The sequence below is a fragment of the Eriocheir sinensis genome, chromosome 42, assembly GCF_024679095.1.
Source record: "Eriocheir sinensis breed Jianghai 21 chromosome 42, ASM2467909v1, whole genome shotgun sequence".
Classification (NCBI taxonomy): domain Eukaryota; kingdom Metazoa; phylum Arthropoda; class Malacostraca; order Decapoda; family Varunidae; genus Eriocheir; species Eriocheir sinensis.
The window spans coordinates 747,227-771,358 of NC_066550.1; the positions used below are offsets into that span (position 1 = coordinate 747,227).

The 24,132-nt window shown below is 42.5% G+C and overlaps 1 long non-coding RNA gene across 1 annotated transcript in view; it reads left to right on the forward strand.

The window, feature by feature from the left end:
- Nucleotides 1-22,792, forward strand: part of LOC127009784 (uncharacterized) — a 118,088-nt gene extending 95,296 nt beyond the window's left edge. Inside the window, exon 3 of the long non-coding RNA XR_007762256.1 lies at nucleotides 22,210-22,792. This is a non-coding gene — a long non-coding RNA (uncharacterized LOC127009784). The remainder of the gene's footprint in view (nucleotides 1-22,209) is intronic.
- The last annotated feature ends 1,340 nt before the right edge of the window (nucleotides 22,793-24,132 follow it).

Here is a 24,132-nt window from a genome sequence, read left to right on the forward strand (position 1 = left end):
TTTTCTCGTTTCTCTCTCTCTCTCTCTCTCACACACACACACACACACAAAGTAAATGTAAATATATTAAATCGCATGGGAGTAGTTTACAAAAAGGAGTTAACACAATTTATATCACCTGCATACATATTTTATTTTTCTTGTCCGCAGAAGGATGAGAAAAAAGAAACAATAACGATATAATATTTTCACAGAGTCTTTTCATTCAGTCAGTAAATCAAAATAATGGGGAAAAAATCGGTCATTCCACTCGTGTAAGTATATTTCTCTTTTTTTCTTATACGTGGTTAATTATAAGTTAAGTGTTAGTTGAGTAGAGTTAAGTATAACGTTATGTAGATATCCCGATTTTTTTCCATTAGGTAACTTCTTCCATTTAGTAGTAGTAGTAGTAGTAGTAGCAGTAGTAGTAGTTGTAATAGTAGTAGTAGTAGTAGTAAGAAGAAGAAGAATAAAAAAGGAGAAGAAGAAGAAAAAGAAGAAGAAAAAGAAAAAGAAAAAGGAAAAGAAAAAGAAAAGGAAAAAGAAGAAAGGTGATTTGTTACTTTGTTTTTACTATTGATATAATAAGTAGAAGTATATAGACTAGTTACTCTCTTCTACTTCCTTCATCTTTACTTTTTGTTTATTTACTTCATCTATCCATTTATCATATTCCATTCATTTATTTCATTTATGGCGGCGGTGGGGGGGGCAGGGGGGATGTAGGTTAATCAGTGTGGGGCGGCAGGGGAAGTTTATAGAGGCGAGGGTGATAAATATGCCTATAAATATTGTTTCTGATAGGGCTTGAGACACGGGGACGGGGGGGGCAGGGAGGGAGGGAGATGGGGAAGGGAAGGGAAAGGAGAGAAAGGGAAAGGCTGTGGTGGGGTAAAAGGAGAAAGGGAAAGGAAGGACTGTTCACTTTTTATTTCATTTTAGTCTTTATTTTCTTGCATTTGTCTCGATGTGTAGGAAAGAGGGGAGAAGGGAAAGTAACAGAGAGGTGTTGGGAAAGAAGGAAAGGGAAGGGAAGGGAAAAGGGAGAAGGGAAGGGAAGGAAAGGGAATGGATGGAAAGGAAAAGAAAGGGAAGGGAGAAGGGAATGGATAGAAAGGAAAGGAAAGGGAAGGGAAGGAAAGGGAATGGAAGGGAAAGAAAGGAAAAGGCTGAGGTAAGGTAAAGGGAGAAAGAAAGTTAAATAAAGTGGCTGATGACATCTTATTTCACTTGGTCTTTGTTTTCATGTGTTTGTTTCAAAGTGTGGAAGAGGGGAGAAGGGAAAGGGAGAAGGGAGAATAACAGAAAGAGAAACTGAAAAAAAACTGTTTCGGATCACGGGAGAAAAGACCAGGGAAAGGGAGAAGGGAGGGAAACAGAAAAGGGAAGGGAAAGAAAAAGGAAGGAGGTCTGTGTTTCTTTTCCTTTGTCCTTCGAATTTTCTCTTGGTTGTGTAGGAGTGTGGCCAGGAAAGAGGAAGGGAAGGAAAGAAAAGAAAATGAAAAGGGGGGACTGTACATTTTCTCCCTCACTTTCTTATTCGATTTTCTTGTGGATGTTTCAGAATGTGGGAAGGGAAGAAAAGGGGGAGGAAAAAACAGGGAAAAGGTGAAATGAAAGAAAGAGAAGAAAAAGGGAAAGGGAAAACCAGGGAAAAGGTGAAAGGAAAGAGGGAAGAAAAAGGGGGAGGGAAAACCAGGGAAAAGGTGAAAGAAAAGAGAGGGAAGAAAAAGGGGAAGGGAAAACCAGGGAAAAGATGAAAGAAAAGAAAGGGAAGAAAAGGGGAGAGGGGGGAGGCTGTGGCTTTCCTCCCTCTCTTTAACTTTATTTTATTTTTGTTGTTGTTGTTGTTGGAAGAGAAAGGAAGGGAGAGCCTTACCTTATCTCCCTCACTTCATTCTTTCTGTGGGTGTGGGTGTGGGCGTTGGTATCACTGTGTAGAAAGATGGGGTCAGGGAAGGAGAGGGAGGGAAAAAATGGCCAGTAAAAAGGTGAGAGGGAAGGAAGGGGAGAGCTGTTTAGTGTCTCTTTCACCTTGTTCTTTATTTTATTGTGTTTATTTAAGACTGGGGAGGGTGGCGTGGGGAAGGGAAGGAAGGGCAGCACGGAAGATGAGGGGAAGGGAAGGGAGAGAAAAAGGGGCAGTGGAAAGGTGCAAGGGAAGGAAGGGGAGAGCTGTTTAGTGTCTCTTTCACCTTGTTCCTTATTTTATCGTGTTTATCTAAGACTGGGGAGGGTGGAGTGGGGAAGGGAAGGAAGGGCAACGGGAAGATGAGGGGAAGGGAAGGAAAGAGGAGGGCTATCATTTCGTTTCCCTCACTCACCTCTATAAGCAACTTTAGTGTGTGTGTGTGTGTGTGTGTGTGTGTGTGTGTGTGGTTCCAAGAGTGGGTTAGGAAAGGGAGGTGTGGAAGGAGAAAACAGAGAAGGGAGAGGAAAGGGAGAGTTGAAGGGACAGAATGATAAGGAAGGGAAAGGTATATATATTTTTTCACTGTTTCGTTCAGAGTGTTTTGTTCTTTTAGTTTCATTCCACCTTCTTACCTCTTTTTTGTCGCTTCTTTTCCTCATTTTCTTATGTTATTTTGTACAGTATCCCAGTGCAGTGTGTTTTGTCCTGTCCCTTTCATTACTCTTATAGCTACACCTTCCTTCTTGTCGCGTCTTTTAGGTACTTACTTTCCTTTCCTCATCTTTGTAGTATCCCAGTGCAGTGTGTTTTGCCCAGTCACTTTCATTACTCTTATAGCTACACTTTCCTTTTGTCACGTCTTTTAGGTACTTACTTTACTTTCCTCATCTTTGTAGTATTCCAGTGCAGTGTTTTGTCCAGTCACTTTCATAACACTTATAGCTACACCTTCCTTCTTGTCACGTCTTTTAGGTACTTACTTTACTTTCCTCATCTTTGTTGTATTCCAGTGCAGTCATATTTCAGTCTCATTTGGTATTAAGGACGAATAATTTACTCTTCACTTTGTTAGATTCAAGTGTCTCAATATTCACTCGTCTACCTTTACTTATTGAGCTGATGTCTTCGTTCTGATTTTGACAACGAGGAAAGACTCAACCCTCACACACATTTTCCTTCGGTTAGTGTCTTTGTTTGTATTTATTTGTATTTTTGCCATTTACTTATAGGCTTCATACATAGTCAGTGCTATAGTATATCTTAGAGGGTCATTTGAATAGCCAAGTCTGTGGTGAACCGCGGAGGAAAACGTGTGTCATTTCATTCTCTATGGCAGCTTTAGAGGAGTGACTGAGGCATATTGAAAGAGGGTCGAGCAGGCAAAGTTGGGGGCATATGATAAAGTTGCTCGTGGCCTCAGTGCTCATTTCCGTTACATTGGGCCCTTGAGCTTATGCGAGGAAAGTTGAGTTAGATTTCAGTGTTTCCAGAGTGAGTGTTTAGATTTTTTTTCTAGTTTTTACACAATTTATAAACTTATGCAACCCCCAGAATTACTCCCTCCTGTCACTCCTTCTCCTCTTTCTACTCCTCCTACTACTATTACGACTTTACTACTACTGCTACTACTACTACTACTACTACTACTACTACTACTACTACTACTACTACTACTACTACTACTACTAGGTACCTACTACTACTACTACTGCCACCACTACTGCCACTACTACTACTACTACTACTACTACTACTACTACTATTACTACTACTACTACTACTACAGACTCCATCTCACGTCCCTTCCTAACACTGCCAATAAAATGGGGATTATGAGGAAGAAAATCTACAGCCCTCCCTTCCCCTTTTCTTCCCTTCCATTCCCTTCACCTTTTCTCTCCCAATCCCTTCCATTCTTCCCCGTCCCTCCCTTTCTAACCCTGCCTTACCCTACATACCCACACCCATATTATCCTTGTCCTCCCCCACACCTCAATCGTAACCCTGTCCCTCTCCCTTTCCCTTCCCACACGCCCCCCTCAACCCTGCATACCCTCAACCCCACCCCCTTAACTCTGGCTTCCCCCTTCCCTTCACCTTATGCTCTTACCAACCTCTCTCTTTACTCACCCTTAACTCCCTTCTTTCCCCTTAACCCTCCCTCCTTCCCTCCCTCCCCTTACACCCTTCCCCCTTTAGCCCCTCCCTCTTCAACTGTGCCTTCTCCCTTTCCTTCCCCTTATGCTCTTTGCTCCTACCCTTTCCCTCTTAACTCTCTTCTTTTCCCCTTAATCGTGCCGCTTTCCTCCTACCCTCCTCACCCTTAACTCTTCCTTTCCCTTAATCGTGCCTCCCTTTGTCCCCTTCTCCTCAACTTTCTCTGTTCCTTCCTCTTCCCTTTTCCTGCATCCTCTAACCCTCCCTTAGACTTCCCCTGACCCTTCATTCCCTTTATTCCCTAACTTCATCCCCATCATTTTGCCTGTTCCTCCCTTTCCTCTGACTCTGCCTCCCCTATACCCCCTCCCCCCTTAACTCTGCCTGCCCCCTTCCTCTTCCCCTTCCCTGCATCCTCTCACCCCCTCCCCTAGACTTCCCCTGCTCCCTCTCTTCCTCTTATTCCCTAATTTCATCCCCTTTCATTTTGCCTGTTCCCTCCTTTCCCTCTGACTCTACCTCCCTTTACCCCCTCCCCCCTTAACTCTCCCTGCCCCTTCCCCTTTATGCTCTTCTGCCCCTCTCCTTTTCTCTCCCTTCTCTCCTACCCAACGTAATCCCACTTCTCCCACTCCTACCCCCTGACCCTCTCCCTTTTCCGTGCCCTTCCCTAAGCTCACGTTACTGGGCCAGGTCGAAAGTCCCGCCTGTTGCCTGTGGTTGACCTCAAAGGGCGGGGTAGGAGGCAGGAGGTCAAAGACACACTTGTTCCCCTCCCCTCTTGAAATGCCAGGGTAAATATTTTCTCGTCTCCCCTCTTAAGCCGGTGACAAATGGTGGACTGCGATTACCGACCGTGTGACCGTTTTTATTGTTGTTTTGTTTTGTTTTGTTTTTGTGTGTGTGTTTTCCTTAACGTTATTTCTATTTTCTTTTTCTTTTTTTGACTTGTTTTAATTTTCGGTTTGGTGTTGTTTTAGGGTTTATCCTTTGACTGTTTTTTTTAAGTACTTTTTCCCTTTCGTTTCTTTCGTTTCCTTCTTTCTTTCTTTCTTTCTTTCTTTCCTTCTTTCTTTATTTCTTTATTTATTTATTTCTTTATTTATTTATTTATTTATTTCCTTCTTTCTTTCTTTCTTTCATTATTTCTTTCTTTCTTTTTTCTTTCTTTCCTTCCTTTTTTCTTTCTTTCTATCTTTTTTGTTAAGCCCCTTTACTAAGAGCATGAAGGAATGTTGACCTTTTTTCCTTGGTATATTTTGTGAGTCATTCTTCTTTTAAGTTTTCATATTTTTGCCATTTTCTTTCTTTTTACTTGTGACTTTATTGATAGTGTTTAGTTAATCAATAAGAACGAGGTAGATTATTGCACATTTTATTACTATTTTTATTATTATTATTATTATTATGTTGTTGTTGTTGTTGTTGTATTTTCGAATTTATTTCAATATTTCTCATCCACTCTGTATTTCCTTTGCCCAGTTTATCTTATTTCTCTCCACTGTTTTCTTTTCCTCTGCTATTTTTTTCCCATGTTCTTGATTCCAGTATTTCACCACAGTCAATATTTCAAGACCCTTATGATATATTTTTATTGTACTTTCATTTCCTTTTCCTATTTTTTTCACTTTCTTTTTTCCCGTGGTGTTGTGGCGTTGTGTATATCTATTTTCCGACACGGGGGCGAGGGATGAGAGCAAAATTTATGGATGGTTGAACAGGCACTGACCACGGCCACCCTCATGCCTGCCTCCCTCCGTTCCTCCATCATTCCTCCTTCCCTCCCTTCCTCCCTCCCTACCTACCCAACTACCTACCTACCTCTCATTGCCCTGTCTATACTTTCCTTCCCTTCCTTCCTCCCTTCCTCCCTCTCTCTCTACTTACCTTCCTATCTACCTACCTCTCATTGCCCTGTCTATACTTTCCTTCCCTTCCTCCCTCCCTTCCTCCCTCTCTCTCTCTACCTACCTACCCACCTACCTCTCATTGCCCTGTCTATACTTTCTTTCCCTTCCTCCCTCCCTTCTCTCTACCTTCTCTCTCTCCTCGTCCTACATACCTCCCTTCCTGTCTCCCTTCTCCCTCCTTCCTCCCATGTGCCAGCTCCTACTCTCCCTTTCATTCTCTCCCTCCCTTCCTCTTTTATATCCACCCTACCCCTTCCTCTCTCCCTTCTCCAATGCTTCAACTCCTCCGTATGATTTCCCTCCCTTCCTCTCCCTCCCTCCTTCTCTCCTTTCCTCCACCCTCACATACATTGACCATATGACACTCAAGAGGCCTCACCCATACCTCACACACACACACACACACGCACACACACACACACACACACACACACACACACACGCACACGCACACGCACACACGTAATGGTAGCCGCTCACAGTCAGAAAACACAATAATTACGGATACTAAACCTCATGACCAACCTACACACGTTATTTTTCATTCCGCGCATTTCTTTCCTCACCCTGACCCCTCATCCTCCTCCTCCTCCTGCTCCTCCTCCTCCTCCTCCTCCTCCTCCCTGGTAATGGTCGGTTCCCTATATCCCTTAATTTGTAGAATGGCAATGAAACCTGAAATTTGTGGGCTCGAATAACGAATCGCCGGGGAGGGTCGCGGCGGCCACACACGGACCGGCGAGGCGCTCCGACGCGTGACGAGGGACGGTGATGTTAATTGTTTGTTTACTGTATCGCCGACTTGTGGGTCTCTTGGGATAAACCACTGGGAGACTTTAGGGGGAGTTATGCTTTTAATGGCATACGTTTGTACACTGTTGGATGTAGTGAAGGACAGAAAAAAAACAGCCCGCAGAACAGGTGCTCCCCAAACGGAAAAGTGGAAGATATAGATATTCCAACAACGCTTTTTTTTTCTTTTTCAATTCAGAAGCGAGTTTTAGTGCAGACGAAGAAAGACTGTTCCAAAGCTTACCAGTGATAGGGATGAAAGAATGATGATGTTGATTAGGTCTTGCATAACTGATCTGGATAGCATAGAGTCGAAAGTGTTGTGCATCGGAACCGCAGGAAGAGTGAAGGCATGTAGTCAGCGAGTTCACAAGAATAGTTAGCGTAAAAATATCGGTAAAACACAGAAAAAAAATTTGACTACTCACTAATTTATGTATATAGTGACGAGTGAATTATTTAGTTTCACGGTCTGATTCCTGCTTTCTTTCGCTGAGTAAAGCATTGAGATCCTTGCCGCGGTTATTCATTAAATTCCGTTCCGTATTTTGTTATTTTATTTCTTTTCGCTCTGTATTTTCTTACTCGGGCCTTTAAATTAATCGCATCCTCTCCCAAGCGGCGGTTCTCTTCCCTTCTGGTCTAATTAAATCCGTGTGTTGGTTTATATTGATTACCTCCCTCTCAAAACAGCCCAGCTCATCGCCCTATAAACCGCTGCGATCTCACGGTTTAATTATCTCCGCCTTGTGTGTGTGTGTGTGTGTGTGTGTCTTTATATCATTCCTCAGCCCATAATTGTGGTTCCCAGCCGGCCATTAACCGCCGTGATCATCCGGTTTAATTATCCGGATCGCCCACCCTGAACGATGAGTCTTAAAGTGTTTGTTTTGACTCATACGTCTTCGTTACCCTTTGTTTCTTTATTGTTATTATTATTATTATTATTATTATTATTATTATTATTATTATTATCATCATCATTTATCTTTAAAACACTTGTACAATTTATTATTTTCTTATACTTTACTTATTTTAGCTTCACTATAGTAAGAAACCATTGCAAATTATTCTTATTTTGTTTTTGTTTTGTTTTGTTTTTTGTTTTCATCTTAAAGAAACTTACAAATTGGTCGTGTATTTTATCCATTTATTAATTTGTTTTTATCCTTAAGAAGATATTGCAATCAGATTTTTTACCCTCTTTAAACAACGCCACAAAGGTCACTCACAATGCTTCCCATAGAAAACATATACGAAAAACAAAACATTAGCTCACTCAGTCTGAAAATACCAAAGTCCACCCAACAATGTGGCCCATTTCTAGAAAACGAGAGGAGGCATGGGGGGTTATATGGGCACCAGGAGAAGGGGAGGTGGAGGCCAGTCCATCAGCCTCAACAAAAGTCCCCGTGATCGTCGTCCCTAAGAGCAAGTAAACACATTAACAAAGGGTCTATTGAGAACTGGCAGCGAGCATTGTCTCCAGGCCACCCAGCAGCCTTGCCCTCCCCTGCCCCCTGCACCCCCTTGCCCCTGCCTCGCCCTCCTGTAGGCCTACCTGTGATATGTGGCCTAGGTGGTGGTGGTGGTGGTGGTGATGGTGGTGAAGGCTATTAGGAGAGGAAACAAGGAGGAGGAAGAAAAGGAGGAGGAGAATAATTAAAGAAAACAGGGAAGAAAGGAAGAAATGAAAGAAAACTGATGAGAGAAAGAGAGGAAGGTTTTAGGAGAAATAAGAGTAGGAGATAGAAGAGGAGGAGGAGGAGGAAACAGAAGGTGAACGAAAGGTAGGCGGATGGAGGAGGACAAGGACAAGTACTGAGGGAAATATTTGGAGGATGAGGAGAGGAGAAACAGGGAGAACGAGGAGGAGAGAAGAAGAAAAACAGTTAGAAAAGAAGGAGGAACAAGATGAAGGAAATGAAAACACAAACAAGGAAGAAGAAAAGGAGGTAGCTGAAAAGAGGAAGAAGGAAAGATCGAAATAAAAGAAAAGGAAGAAGAAGAACAAGAACGAGAACAATAACAAACACAAGAACAAGAAAGGACAGAAAATAAAGAAAGATAGATAGATAGAAGGAAGGGAGGAAGAAGAAAAGAAAGAAGATGAAATAGAAGAAAATTATATTAAAAACGGATGGAGAAGAAGAAAAAAAGAGGCGGAGTTGACGAGGGACAAGGAGGACAACAAAGAGGAGGAAGGAGGAGGAGGAGGAGTAAATAGAGAATATTAGATGAATGAACGTCCAAAGACTTATTGTAATGAAGAAACGGTTGGGGTTAATAAATTATGATAAAGATGGAAGAGGAAGAAGAAGAAGGAAGAAGAATAAGAAATAGGAAGAAGAAGAATGCAGTTTAATCCCACCGGGGAGAAAAAAAGAGGAAGAGAAAAAGAAAGAGAAGAACAACAAGAAATACAAGAAGAGGAGGGAAAGAAGAAGAATAAGAAGAAGAAGAAGAAGAAGAAGAAGGAAAAGAAGAGGAAGCAGAGGGAAAGAAAGAGAGTGGAAAAGGAAGGAGGAGAAGAAGAGGAAGAATGAGAAGAAAGAAGAATAAGAAGATGAAGAAGAGGAACAAGAACAAGAAAAACAAAAAGACGAAGAACAAGAACATGAACAATAACAATGAAGAAAGAAAAGGGAAGAAGAAGAAGAAGAAGAAGAAGAAAGAATTAGAAGAAAGAAAAAAAAAGAAGAAAGAAAAAAAAGAAGAAAAAGAAAAAGAAAAAGAAAAAGAAGAAGAGTTCCCACCCAGTAATAAAACGGCGAGCGCTCGGGGATTATCTCTTCAAAGGAAACACAAAGGAAAGCTAACCCGCGGAGAGAAGTAGCGAGTCCATATTTATACCTTTTAGAGGTGCTTGTGTTCATGGAAAAATATGCAATGGACGAATATGAAGTTGTTTAATTGAATATACAATAATATTTAATTCATGAGTCTTAATGTCCTTTCCCGCCTTACAATTTTCAAAGTATTTAATTGTTTTCTGTTGCATAACCGTGATCTCTAATATACGTTCTTTTTTCTTCTTATAGTCTTCTTTCTTCTTTTACTCCTTGATCTTCTTTTTCTTGTTCATCTTCTTTCTTTCATTTCTTTAACTTTATATACGTTCTTTTTTTTTTCTTCTTATATTCCTCTTTCTTCTTTTTCTTCTTGGTCTTCTTATTCTTGTTCATCTTCTTTCTTTCATTTCTTTAATTTCATATACGTTATTTTTCTTTTCTTCTTATAGTTTTCTTTCTTCTTTTTCTTCTTGGTCTTCTTTTTCTTGTTCATCTTCTTTCTTTCATTTCTTTAACTACTTCATGTTTTATTTTCTTCCTTTTCTTTTTCTTTGTTTTTATCTGTTTTCGTATTGGTGTGGCCTCTATCGTGTTGAATCTCTTCCAATGGGTTTGCTTTCTCTTCATTCTTTCGTCTTTTTGTTCATCTTCTTTCCTTCATTTCTTTAACTTCTTCATGTTTTCTTTTCTTCCTTTTCTTTTTCTTTGTTTTTATCTGTTTTCGTATTGGTGTGGCGTCTATCGTGTTGAATCTCTTCCTCTGGGTTCTCTTTCTCTTCATCCTTTCGTCTTTTTATTTTACACATTTGCTTTTCAATCGCGCCTCTTCACTTATGTATTTATCCCTTAGAACTATTTACTGAACTCAAACCTCCATATATACACACCAGAACACACTAACATACGAACATGCTTTTAAATTTTCTTACCTCTCATACTTTCACGCCCTTTTCCTTTCATCCCTGCTTCCTCCATCTCCTCTTTCTCCTTCTCCCCATGCTTTGTTCTCCAGTTTTCTTCCCTCCCCCATTCGTTCCCGGTTATTACTTTCCTTTCTCTCACGCCATATTTCTTCATTTCCTCTCTAAGTCCTTCGTTCTGCTGTATTATCCCTTCTTCCCTCCCTCCCTCCCTAGCTCCCTCATCATCACTTCCCTTTTCTTCATTTCCCCTTCCATATTGTTTCGGTGTTTTCCATTCTCATGCTTCCTTGTCGGCTTTCTCTTCTTCCCTTTCGTCGCTCCTCTTCCTCCTCTTTCCTTTTATCCCTCCTTGCCTCCCTGTTTCCTCCTCTTCCTTCACCTTCCCCCTCCTCTTCACCTTCGTCCCTCCCTGCCTTCCACGTCCTCTTCCCCTTCGTCCCTCCCTGCCTCCCTGCTTCCTCCTCCTCCTCCTCCTCTTCCTTCGCCTTCCCCCTCCTCCTCCTCCTTTTCTCGCCCTCCCGCCAGCTGTCCCGCAACGGTCCTGTCTTCCTTTCAGCTGCCGGGACTGTCTCACGATTCGGGACGGCTCAGTGTTGCCACCTCGGGACTAATATTTTAAGTTACCTTCACGATCAGCCGGAGGAACTCAAGATTACTCGTTGTATTTTACGCCTGGTTTTGCTTCCCTGTTGTCTTCTTTTTCTTGTACCGTCTCTTGCTGGTTAACTATTCTTCATTACATTTATCATTAATACAAGATTACTCGTTGTATTTCATTACGTCTGGTTTTCTTTCTTCGTTGTCTTTTTTCTTCTTTGTGTCGTCTTTTGCTGATTGAGTATGTTTCATTATTCAGTCTTGTAATGACGTGTATCCTTGTAATGTATATTTGTACTTATTATCTGTTTTTATCTTGTTTTCTTTCTTCTATCGTCTTTTGCTGGTTAACTGTTTATCATTCACGTCCAGCTGAAGGAACACAAGATCATTCGTTGTCTGGTTTTTCTTCTCTGTTTTGTCTTCTTCTGGTTTTCCTTCTGTTATATTTTTCATTTATCTGTTTTGTCTTTTTTTTATTTCCTCTGTCGCCTTTTGCTGGTTAACTGTTTATCATTCACGGGCAGCTGGAGGAACACAGAATCATTCGTTGTCTGGTTTTCCTTCTCTGTTTTGTCTTCTGGTTTTCCTTCTCTTTTTTTTTTTTCATTTATATGTTTCTGTCTTTTTTTATTTCTCTATCGTCTTTTTTGCTGGTTAACTGTTTATCATTCACGGGCAGCTGGACGAACACAAGATCATTCGTTGTCTGGTTTTTCTTCTGTTTTGTCTTCTTCTGGTTTTCCTTCTGTTATTTTTTTCATTTATCTGTTTTGTCTTTTTTTTATTTCCTCTGTCGTCTTTTGCTGGTTAACTGTTTATCATTCACGGGCAGCTGGAGGAACACAAGATCATTCGTTGTCTGGTTTTTCTTCTCTGTTTTGTCTTTTCCTTGTATCATCGTTTTCCTGAGTAATTGTTCATCATTAGTCAGCCTTGTCATGAAGTGTTTTCGTTGCAATATACATTTATCTGTTCATTTATTTTGTGTTTTCACTATGTATTTTTTTGGTTCTTCAGTTTCAGTGGATGTAGCTTCGTTTGGCTGATTTCTTGTGTGGTCAGAAGTATAATGCAAAGAAATTACGATCAACTATATTCATCTTAGTTCATATATGTTATTATTTTTGTAACTTATTTCTCGTTTTTAGTTATTCAATCTCAGTGGATATAGATAGATAGATAGATAGATAGATAGAACATAAGAAGATGAGGTCTAACTAGTGCCAAGTAAACTTTGAGGATGACTTCAGTGCTCCTATTGCTTACACTCCTTGAGATGAAACCCAGTACTCTGTTGGCCTGATTTTCAGCCTGAATGCATTGAGCCCTAGGACGGAGGTTAGCCCTCACTAGGACCCCTAAGTCTCTCTCACGCCCAGACCTGATTAGAGTGACGATAAGACTAAAAAACTTAACCTGTATTCTTTATGAGACGTGGACTGTGGGGACTGACTTGATGGTTTTAAATTTATAATGAGATTAACAAGGGCGATTAGATGTAGTACTTAATTATTATATGTCTCCTCTCTCCTGTCTTGTAAAAAAGGTAAACATCTTAAGATATTTACATTACTAGGAAAAGCGTCCATTCTTGTTTCATCCTAACTTATCGTAATACTAATTCCCCATATACTAATTCTTCCTTATACCAACTAGCTTTCATACCAACTCACTACTCCCCAACAATTAGCAGAGTCACCTGTCTGACTAAAGGGTCTGTGTGCTCTAAATATCTATGTAAATCCATGTAAATTTAACTCTATTTATCTATCTGGTAATAGTATTAATATCTAGTAGTAGTAGTAGTAGTAGTAGTAGTAGTATAACAATAATAATAATGATAATGATATAATTTTAGTAAGAGTAGTATATATTTAAGAAATAAAAGAAGCAAGATTCAACAATTATGAGCCCCTCTCCGAGGCATAGCCATTGACTAATTTCAGCAAATTTTGAGATTATTGAGTAAATGGAGTGTATGTAGCGTGTATGTAGTTTGGTGAAAAGTTAGAAAGTGAGAAAGCTATTCGTGAGTTTTTGAACCTTCTGTTGTTGAGAAACATTAGAGAAACGTCGAGATATTGTCCGAGGCATTGTTCTGAGAGGGTCAGGAAATGTCAGTATTATCGTGGGTCGTCATCGGGTTGTCCATCGTGTCCAAAGAGTGCCAGGGTCTGTCAGGGGTCAGGTATAATCGAGTTGTCAGTCCATGTCCAAAGAGTGTTAGGGTCTGTCAGGTCAGTAGGTCGTATAATCGGGTTGTCAGTCCATGTCCAAAGAGTGCCAGGGTCTGTCAGTCAGTAGGTCGTATAATCGGGTTGTCAGTCCATGTCCAAAGAGTGCCAGGGGTCTGTCAGTCAGTAGGTCGTATAATCGGGTCGTCCATGTCCAAAGAGTGCCAGGGTCTGTCAGTCAGTAGGTCGTATAATCGGGTTGTCAGTCCATGTCCAAAGAGTGCCAGGGGTGTCAGGGTCAGTAGGTCGGGTCGTCAGAGTTGTCAGTCCGTGTTTTTTTAGTCTGGCTGAGCCGCTGTCTCCCCAGAAGAGTCTCTCAGAAGAGAATCATGTTGTCTGTTGGTCTGATGGTTTCCCAGATGACTCACTCTTACTTCAACACACAGCACTGTTTTTTGTTGTTTTATGATTTTTGTTGTTTTTATGTTTTTATAGTTAGTGACAATCTGCCCCTGCTGGGGATTTCTTCTTCCTGCAGTTCCTCTAAGGCGTCAGTCATTATATGGTGATTTGCACCGGTGACCCAAACTGATATAAGGGTCACAGCTCGTCAGGCTACTTGTAAGATCAGCACGTCTTGCGGGAACTTCAACGCCCTGCCGGGACCTTCGGGATCTCCGGCACCGCCATGGGACGCCCTGGGGAGCTGTGGCGCCCTACTGGTCCCCTCCAGTCCTGCGATGCTCACCAGCAAGACCATGCCTGGCGCCCCAGCCCCTGACGATTCGAGGAGGGCGGGTAAGAACGCGCTCAAAAATGCCAGACGGGATTATTAAATCAATCACAAACACTGTGAGGGCGCTGCGCACCGCGTTTGCAGGTTCTGGGATGGAAAGTCGAGGGCCTTGAACGGGACAGCATCAACAAAATAGAAAGAAATACTGAGACGGCTTCCGCGGCATTTGATTCTCTATTTTCTCACTCTTCCACCCTCTCTTTCTTCCTTGCTCTCCATGTGTGTGTGTATTTTTTCTCTCTCTCTCTCTCCAGTGACTTTGAAACTTACCATAGACGATAAGACTAAAAACTTGACTTGCATTCTTTGGCGAGACGTGACTGTGGGACTGACTGATGGTTCCAAATTTGTAATGGAGATTTTCGTTGTGTATGAAATTGTATGCAAAGAAAATATGATCAATTTCTATTTTTTTATTTCACAGATGACTCGATTTCGTAACTTCCATCATGTAAATTATGTAGATCATTATTTCTTTATATTAACTGATGTCAAACTTCCAACCATACTTAACTTCAGCGTAAACCTCATTTGACTATCACATGTTAGCTTGTCGTATTTTGGTCAGTCGATAAGTAGCAGCAGTGGCAGGAGGAGGCTGGAGGTGACGTCTCATGCCTGGCATTCCAGCCGCCAAGAAGCTTCCAAGATGGCTAGGATGCTAAACACGGCTCCTAAAATTCTCTTCGCCCTTTGTCGACGCTAATCCCCTGACCACTCCCCGAACGCATTACCGCCGGCAGACCATCCTCAACACCAAGGGAAAGAAAATATATATCATGTTGAGGAATACGAGGAAGTCGAGGAAATGCGCATCACCATAAAACCAAGTCGAGTGTTAATAGTTCCTGAAGATCAACTCGAGTGTGTTAACGTTTCCTCAGAGCCAAGATCATAAACATTGCTCTAAAATCGAGTCTAGAGTGTTTAAGTCCATAAAATCGATCGTATACATGTTACCTAAGTCAAGTCGTATCAATAGATTTTAACAGAGTATTTGTCGTGTTCATTCTGCCCTAAAATAAAGTCAAATAGAATAAGGGATAAATTCAAATAAAGTTAAGGATGAATAAGTCCATAAAGTCGATCCGATGCGTGTCACCTAAGTTAATTCTTGTTTATGGATGTTACCAAAATTTTTATTATGTTGATTTTACCTTTGAATAAAAAATCAAATGTTCATATCACCTTAGAATGAAGTCGAACGTATCAAAAACATGCACATCACTATTACTGTGTTCATTCTATCTTAAACTAAAGTAAAACATTCATATAATCTTAAGTGAAAATCCGAAATTATCAAAAACATTCACGTCATCTTAAAACGAAGTCGATTTTCCATACTAATCTCCCTCTCCCTCTCTCACAAACCGTCTGGGCCGCGATCCGATCTTTACTTCTTTTTATGTTTGCGAAGTTTCCAGGCGAGGTGTTAGCCAAGGGTGGGCAGCGAGGGTCTCTGTAGCCTCTGTTCCTCCCCTGCCTGACCCATGACCGCCCATACCACTCCCAACGGCCTCTGGAGCCACACATTCATAAGACCAGCAGGAGTGGGAAGCTACAGGGGAAGGAGGAGAGGAAGGGAGGAGGGGAGGGTCCTTTTAGCTTCTCCCTGCGTCAAAATACACTCCTGCTCCCTTTTCATCGATGTAGGATTTAAGTCTTTCCTTCTCCCTCTTTTTATTTCTTTATTTCCTTTTTTTTTGTGTGTGTGTGATATCGAGTTGTTCTGATGATTGTTATTGTTCTTATTATTTGTTATTGTTGTTATTATTATCATCGCAACTGCTTCTGAGTTTTTTTTTTTCTTTTTTTTTTCTTATTTCTTCTTTCTCGTCTTTCCTTCTTCGTTTTCTTCGTATATTTCTTCTTCATATTTTCTTCTTTATCGTATTTTTCATATTTTTGCTTCCTCTTCTTTGTTTACTTCTTCTTCCTCTTCTTCTTCTGCTTCTACTATCTCTATCACATATCTGTATACAAGGTTCCTTCCCCCTAATTTGCTGGCGCCTTGTTCCTCTTATCTCTTATCTCCATCCCTCACGCTCCCTTTCCCTCCCTACCTCCCCCTCTCTCCCTCTTACCCGGCAGACTTCTGATCACTCTCTCCCTCGTTTAGATCTCCATGTTTTTTGCACTTTTCATTTTCTGTTTATATGAGTTTTGCTTTACACTCATAATCCCAAACGTTTGTGGCTCTTTATGAACGTTTTTCAAGGTTAGAGAGGAGCTACGTCTGGTTGTCATAAGTGTTGGTCCTGTTCACAGTGCCTTGCAAACTACTGCCGGGCTCATGAAACCAACCTTTGGGAACCCCTGACAACTGGGAGAGCCTTTTTAATGTACTAAGGCTCTGAAGAATTAAATGATATGGACCTTATGGCTTCCCTCATTCTTGTCTTCTTCTGTCCCACGAAAATACATGTGTGTCCTGTTATTTGTTCATGCTTATGTAGGATGTTGAATAGTTGGGATATATTGAGAAAAGAAGGAGAGAAAGGGATGGGACAGAAAGGCAAGGCAAGGAAAAAGGAAGGCAGGCAAGGAAAGGAAAGGAAGGGGAAGGGAAGGGATGAAGGTAAGGCAAGGAAGGGAAGGAAGGAAAGGAAGGACAGGGAAAGGAAGGAAAGAAGAAGGAAAGGAAGGGCAAGGAAGAGGGGAAAGGAAGGAAGGCAAGGGAAGGCAAGGAAAGGAAGGTAAGGCAAGGGAAGGACAAGGGAAGGTAAGGCAAGGAAGACAAGGAAGGGAAGGAATAAGGAATACAGAGGAAGGAAGGAAGGGACATAAGGAGCCAAGGGAAGGACAGGAAGAAGGCTGTGGCAAGGGAATGCAAGGCAAGCAAGGAATAGGAAGGGACAGGAAGGAAAGCAAGGGAAGGAGAAACGAAGGAAAGGAATATAGAAAGAAGGGAAGGATAGGAGGGAATACATGAACACAGCTAATGAAGAAGAAATAAGAATGAAGAGAGACCAGATAAAGATAAGGAGAGATAATGAAAGGAATGGAATGAAAAGAAACGAAGAGAGGATGAGAAGGGAATGGAAGACAGAGGAAGGAAGGAAGGAAGGAAGGGAGACAGAAGAGGGCAGACACAGTGCTCTAACCCACATCACGACGCCCCGCCCTGCTCCCTCTCACCGCACCACTTCCTTTCTCAGTGCAACTGTCACCTCCCCTGTCCCTCTCCTCCTTACTCTCTTGTCCCTCACCTGCCTGCCTCCTTCCCTCCCTCCTGTAGCCTGCCTGCTCTCCCTCCTGTTCCTCTTTCTCTCCTCTCCAGATTTTGGCTCTCGCTCTTTCTGTGTCTGTTTGTTTGTCTGTCTGTCTGTCTGTCTATCTGTCTGTCTGTCTGTCTGTCTTTCTGTCTGTTTCTCTCTCTCTCTCTCTCTCTCTCTTCTCTCTCTCTCTTCTTCTTCTTCTCTCTTCTTTCTTTCTTCTTCCTTTCCTTTCCTTCTTTCTCTTTCCTTTCCTTTCCTTCTTTTCCCTTCCCTTACCTTCCCTTCCCTTCCCTTCCCTTTCCTTTCCTTTCCTTTCCTTTCCTTTCTGTTCTCTTCTCTTCTCCTCTTCTCCAACAACAACAACAACAACAACAACAACAACCTTTAAAAACCGGCTACGCATTTAAAGCTGCTTACCTATAGACGTGTTCCAAAGCTCGCCTCTGATTGGTGGAGGCGGCCAGGTGTGGGATGCCCAGGGAGGTGCCTAAGGGGCCGAGCACGTGCTTCCCGTAATTATGTATACCTGACCTCACTGACTCACTTTTTAAATGGAGATAATAACATGTGGAAAGAAAGTGACTCATCCACACGCAATAAGTTAGTAGAAGACGATATTCCATTACTTTTTCCTTTCTTTCTTTATTTATTTATTTATTTATTTTTGTTTAAAGTTGAAAGTGGGTGTAAGATAGTTTGTCTCTCTTCTCTTTCTTCCTCTTTCCTATCCCTCTCTTCCTCTTCCTTTCATCCTCCATTGCCTTCTCACTTTCCTCTTTCATTTCCCTTTCTTCCTCTTCCTTTACTTTCATTTCCTTATCCAATCCTTTTCCTCCTCTTCTCTCCCTTTCCTCTTTCATTCTCCTCTCTGTCTTTCCCTTCTCTTCTCCCTTTGCCCTCCCATTCCCTTCTCTTCCTCTCCCGTTCCTCTTCGATTTCCTTCTCTCTTTCCTCTTCCAGTTCCTCCTCTTGCTCTCCATTTCTTCTTCTGTTACTTTCTTTTCCTCTCCCTTTTGTCTTCCCTTCCCTTTTCCTCCTCTTCCACTACTTTTCCTCTTCTATTCCCTTTTCCTCCTCCTCCTCCTCCTCCTCCTATTCCTACTCCGCTCCTCTTTTCCTCCTTTTCCTCTCTCTTTTATATTCTATTTCCTTATCCTCTTCCTCCTCTTCCTTTTCTCTTCCATTCCCTTCTCCTCCTCCATTCCCTTATCCTTCCCCTCCTTTCCCATTCCTTCCTCTCCCTCACCCATTCGACTTCCATTCCCCCTTTCCTCTTCCTCTTTTCCTCTTCTATTCCCTTTTTCTCCACTTCCTCTTCCACCTCTCTTCCATTCTCTTTTCGCCTTCCTCCCCTTTTCTAATTTCATTCTTTTTTCCTCGATGGTGGAGGATATACAGGTCACTGATAGGCCAAGTTGAAAGAATTGATGTTATGTGATGGTTGAGGAGAGAGAGAGAGAGAGAGAGAGAGAGAGAGGGAGAGGGAGAGAGAACGAACATATCCTTTTCCCTTCTCGTCCTCTCTTTCCTTCTTTTCCAGTGTTATTTTCCTTCTCCTTTCCATCTTTTTCTTTCATTTCCACTTCCTTCTCTTATTATTTCTTCCACTTTTCTCCTTTCCCTTTTTTTACTTCCTAAGAGAGAGAGAGAGAGAAGGTAGTTTGCTTACATCTGCCCCTGTGTGAGATGAAGGAAGGGAGGGAGGGAGAGAGAGGGAGGCCATACCCACCGCGCCCTTTAGTAATACCTCAACGGGAAGTCTTTCACGTGCCATGGCCCCCTGTCGCCCCCTTGTCCTAGTGCCCCTCGTCCCCCCTTCCCCCCTTCCCCCCTTCCTCCCTGCCTGCCCTTCATTCCCTTACCTCATCTTCCCCTGCCCTAGTACCTCATCCCTCCCTTCCCCTTCATTCCCTTTCCTCATCTTCCCCTGCCCTAGTACTTCATCCCCTCCCTTCCTCCCCTTCCCCTTCATTCCCTTTCCTCATCTTCCCCTGCCCTAATACCCCCTTTCTCCCTTCCTCCCCTTCCCCTTCATTCCCTTTCCTCATCTTCCCCTGTCCTAATGCCCCCCTTTCTCCCTTCCTCCCCTTCCCCTTCATTCCCTTTCCTCATCTTCCCCTGCCCTAATGCCCCCCTCCCGTCCTCCCCGTCCCCTTAATTCCCTTTACTCATCTTCCCCTGCCCTAATGCCCCCCTTTCTCCCTTCCTCCCCTTCCCCTTCATTCCCTTTCCTCATCTTCCCTGCCCTAATGCCCCCTTTCTCCCTTCCTCCCTGCCTCACCCTCCTCCTCTCATTCCCTCACTTCATCTCTCCTGCCTGGCACTTCCTTCCTCCCTGCCGCAACCTGCCCCTCATCCCCGTACCTCATCTCCTTGCCCTAGCTCCCCCCTTTCCGCCCTTCCTCATTCTGCTCTTTATTTCCTTACCTCATCTCCCTTCCTTCCTCTCAGCCCTCATCTCTCATCCTTGCCCCTCCTTTGCCCTTGTGCCCCCCTGCCCTAGTCCCCCTCTCCCCTGCCCTGTCCGCTCCACTGGTCCCTTTAACACAGGCACAATAGCAGGGCACCCAACGTCACCCGCCAACCCACTCCTCGCCGTTATTTCCCCGCCTTCCCGGCCCTGTTACCTAAGTTCGTGAATGTCTAGGTGTGAGGAAATGTTGTTTGAGTTAGCCTGTGTGGTTGAAATAAGCCAGGGTGTGTTTGAGGTGTTGAAATGGAATAGGGTACCCGATATAATTTAATGCAGGTTTTAATTCATTTGACCAACGTTTGTATTGTGATTGATGAACGTAGTCTGTCTCGCCATTTCGTTCTATGTGCGTTAATATATGGCGTTACGATCTTTTAAATGTAGGAAATTGAGCAACAGGGATCGGCAGGACAAGGAGCCTTTTTTTCACTCCTAAGGATGTACCGAACACCTGGTTATAGGGGTACCAACTGCATGCCTATAGTTACCATATATTTTACCTTTCTGGTGCCTCAAGAAGTCGATTCGGTACTTTTTACTGATATATTTCCTAACACTAGAGACATTTACTTTTACTTAGGGTGTTGTCGTGGGTGTTTATGCATGTATCATTAATTTAGTGATTCGTGTGATGAGTAAACAAAGATTGGTGAGGTTAGGCATCATGGGAAAAGATCAAGCATACCAATCGCGTACTTCCAATCACCTATGTATTTTGCCTTTTTGATGGTGTAATGAGTCGTTTGGGTACGTTTCATTGATATATTTCCAAACAACAGAGATTTTTTTATTTTCTTAGTCACTCTTAGATCACTGTGTGGAGTTTTGGGGGTTGGGATAGAGAATGGTGAGGTGGGTAAACAAAGGTCGGGTAGGTTGGCTAGCGTGGAAGAGGCCGCCCCAACGGTCCCTCTCCCATGGCGGGGTCTTCAGATGGGTGCTGGCTGGCCCACTCCGCCAGCCGCCCCTGAGGACTGATGGAAGGTCCGAAGCTAAGATGCCCACGTTCACGGTCTTCGACGCTGTGTTCACAGACGTCCATGGCCACCTTCCTCGTGGACGTGGGCACAGGTACGCAGCCGCCGCCCTCACCTACCGTTGACTCCACTTGAATAGCTTGCAATTTCTGATTTACGGAGCGAAACGTCACTTGTTACCGAGTGTTGTGTGATTGGCGGACTTGTTGTGTGTCAGATGTTTACCGAATGTGTTGTGTGATGTACGGAACGATGTGTCACTTGTTGCCGATCCCCGAGTGTTGTGACGGGCAGGTGTGTGTGTGGTGACGGTGAATTATAGCTGTGTGTGGATTTTGTGGTGTGTTGCCTTGTGTTGCAGTGTTGTGTTGCACTTTTTGCACCGCGGCACGCCAGGCCCAGGGAGTGATGGGATGATGACCTTTCCTCAGACAAGTGCTAACGCGTTATTGATAAAAGAAGGATTAACAAAATAAAAACAATTTGCAACTTAATTTGGCACATAACCATTTGTAATTCAGGATTATTTAGTATCAAGGGCAACATATCAGCTCCTATGCATAACTGAAATCCAACAAAGCAATTTATGAAATAGGTTGTGCAACAACTGATTTATGAAATTTGCAATGTTTGAAGTGAACTCAGATGAAACCCTGTGAACCATTTATCCAGTTTTGTGTGAATGGTTCTTTTAACTCTGGGAAAACCAATGAGGTCTGTGCTGACCACCTATTCTGATGGCCTGTGCACTCAGCTTTAGCTGTATACATACCATTTGTACTTTTTTTCACTTTTATTTTGATGTCTTTCTTGAACCCTGTCAGTGTTTCCCACTGGAAGGAATTCAATTCACCTCAAATTATTCATTTATATACTTTGCAAACTCCAGTGTTCTCCTTTCCACCCTCCCTCTCCCCTTTTAGCACTCCCTCAGTATTCTTGGGAGCCTTCCCTTTATATCCATTTCATCTGCTTTCATCAACTTTCTTCCATTTCTCAGATTAACAAAAAACTTTTTTTATGCAAACAATTAACAAACTTAAAGAAAGATGCCACCTGTATTCCTCTTTGTGAGTGAATAATCAATCCTATCTTAAGTGTCTGTGAGGACCTCTTTATTGTTAGCTCTAATTTCTTTTTACCCTAAAAAATTCCCTTGAGAGTGTGGTCACTGCAGAAGAGCCTCCAGTTCTCATTGAAGAACCACCTTTTTGTAACACACGACTTTCCTCCCATCTTACTCTCATGTGTTCTTCAATCCTAGTATTCTATCTTAGCTCTGGTCTGCCTGCCATCCCTTCCCTGTCCTGTTTGACTTATAAAATCTACAAAATCACCATTCTGCTTTCATAACATGCCCAAACCACCTCAGTAAATTTTGCTCCACACACTTGTGAAGATGCTACAAAATCAGAAATTACCGAATGTTCATTTTATTTGCTTCTAAACATAGTAATCAGATAACATATCTGCTGATTTACCCAAAGTTTGCCTTTATTCCAGATTTACACCTGGTGGTTCGTTACTTCTTGACGGGAACAGTAATATGGGCGGGCCTGACCCTGGCACTCGTGGTCATCCCCTCCACGGTGGTGATGGTGCTGTCCATACGCTGGCACCTGGCTGACAAGGGCACTGTCCCCAAGACCTATTGGGTGGCCCACATCTGTCAGTCTGGCATCATGCACAGGTGAGGGGCTGTTATTTACATTATCTACTATTTATTATTACTGTTGGTCACATTATTACTATCATTAGTACATTACATAACATCAGTACAGTATTACTATCATTGCTATTATATACATTCAATGAGGGATTAGATTACCTTTTAATGGTGGCTAGATTACCCTCATAAAGAGATGATTGGGTTATGTGAAGTTGCATTATGGGGTTGGGTTTCTTTAGTGATCAGAGTTGCATTATAACGTAGCACAAGTGATTAGTATCATTTTTTGTCTCACCCTAAAATGGTAGATTTAATCCACATTCAGCCATCAGATCTAACTGTATTTTGTCTTCTTTCTTCTGTTGTGATGACTGAAAGGATTAAGGGCTTCTGTTGGTAGGAGTTGTGCCAAGTAGATTTGTGTAGAAACTAAGACATACCTTACTTTAACATTCTTCTTTTATTTCCTTCCCAATCATGGTGCCATAATTTGAGTGTGAAAGTTTTTATTATCATTATTGTATAGAAGTTGCTAATCGTGTTGGTTTATATTCCATCTGTAATGAGCTTGGATAAATTTTACCTTTTTTTTTTTTTTTTTTTTTTTTTTTTTTTTTTTTTTTTTTAAAAGGAGACAGCTCAAGGGCACAAAAAGAAACATTAATAAAAAAAGCCCTACTCGCCATGTCTCCTAAAAAAGAATCCAAAGAGGTGGCTTAAAGATAAGTCAGTTTCGGGAGGAGGTGTCCTGATACCCTCCTCTTGAAAGATTCAAGTGTCGTAGGCAGGGGAGGAAATACAGATATAGGAAGATTGTTCCAGAGTTGTACCAGCGTGAGGGGATGAAGAGTGAAAGATGCTGGTTAATCTCTTGCATAAGGGGTTTGGACAGAGTAGGGATGAGTATGAGTAGAAAGTTTAGTGCAAGTGGCCATGGAGGGGGGGAGGCATGCAGTTAGCAAGTTCAAAAAGAGCAGTCAGCGTGGAAATATCGACAGAAGATAGAAAGAGGCAACATCATACGTAGCGGAATTTAAGAGGTAGAAGACTATCCAGTATGAGGGAGAGGAGAGCCTGATGGAGACGAAGAGCCTTTTTTGCCTCCACTCTGTCCAGAAGAGCTGTGTGAGTGGAGCTCCCCACTACATGAGATGCATACTCCCATACTTAGAGGCGGACAAGGCCTCCTGTATATGGACAGCAACTGTGCAGGGGAGAAGAACTGGCATGAGGCATTGCACAGAACGCCTTCAGCCTCGAGGGCTTTCGATTTAGTAAGAGATGAGATATGGGAAGTTTCAGTTGAGGATTTTGAGTTAGCGATAGACCCCAGGATGCTTTAGTGTTGAGAAGGTGATAGCTGGGTGTTGTCAAGAATCAGGGATATAGTTGTTTGGAAGATCAGTAGCCAAGGTGGATAGGTGGAGAAACTGTGTTTTGAGTAGTTGAAGGACACCAGGTTCTTCTTGCCCCAATCGGAAATAATAGTGGGTCTGAGGCTAAAAGCGTTGCCTGCAGCCTCCAGCCTTCCAGCCTGTTAAGTTCCTGAAGGTGGGTCTTCCTATTAAAAGAAGTTGAATAATGCAGAGTGGAATCATCAGGCGTGAGGAATGGATGGGACAGTTCGACTTGGAAAGAAGTTGATCACTTCCAATGAACAACAGAAAAGAAGAGAGGTAGAATGATAGGACCAGAACCCTGTGGGACACCACCTGTTAATAGATTTTAGGGGAAGAAGAACAGTGACCGTCTACCCA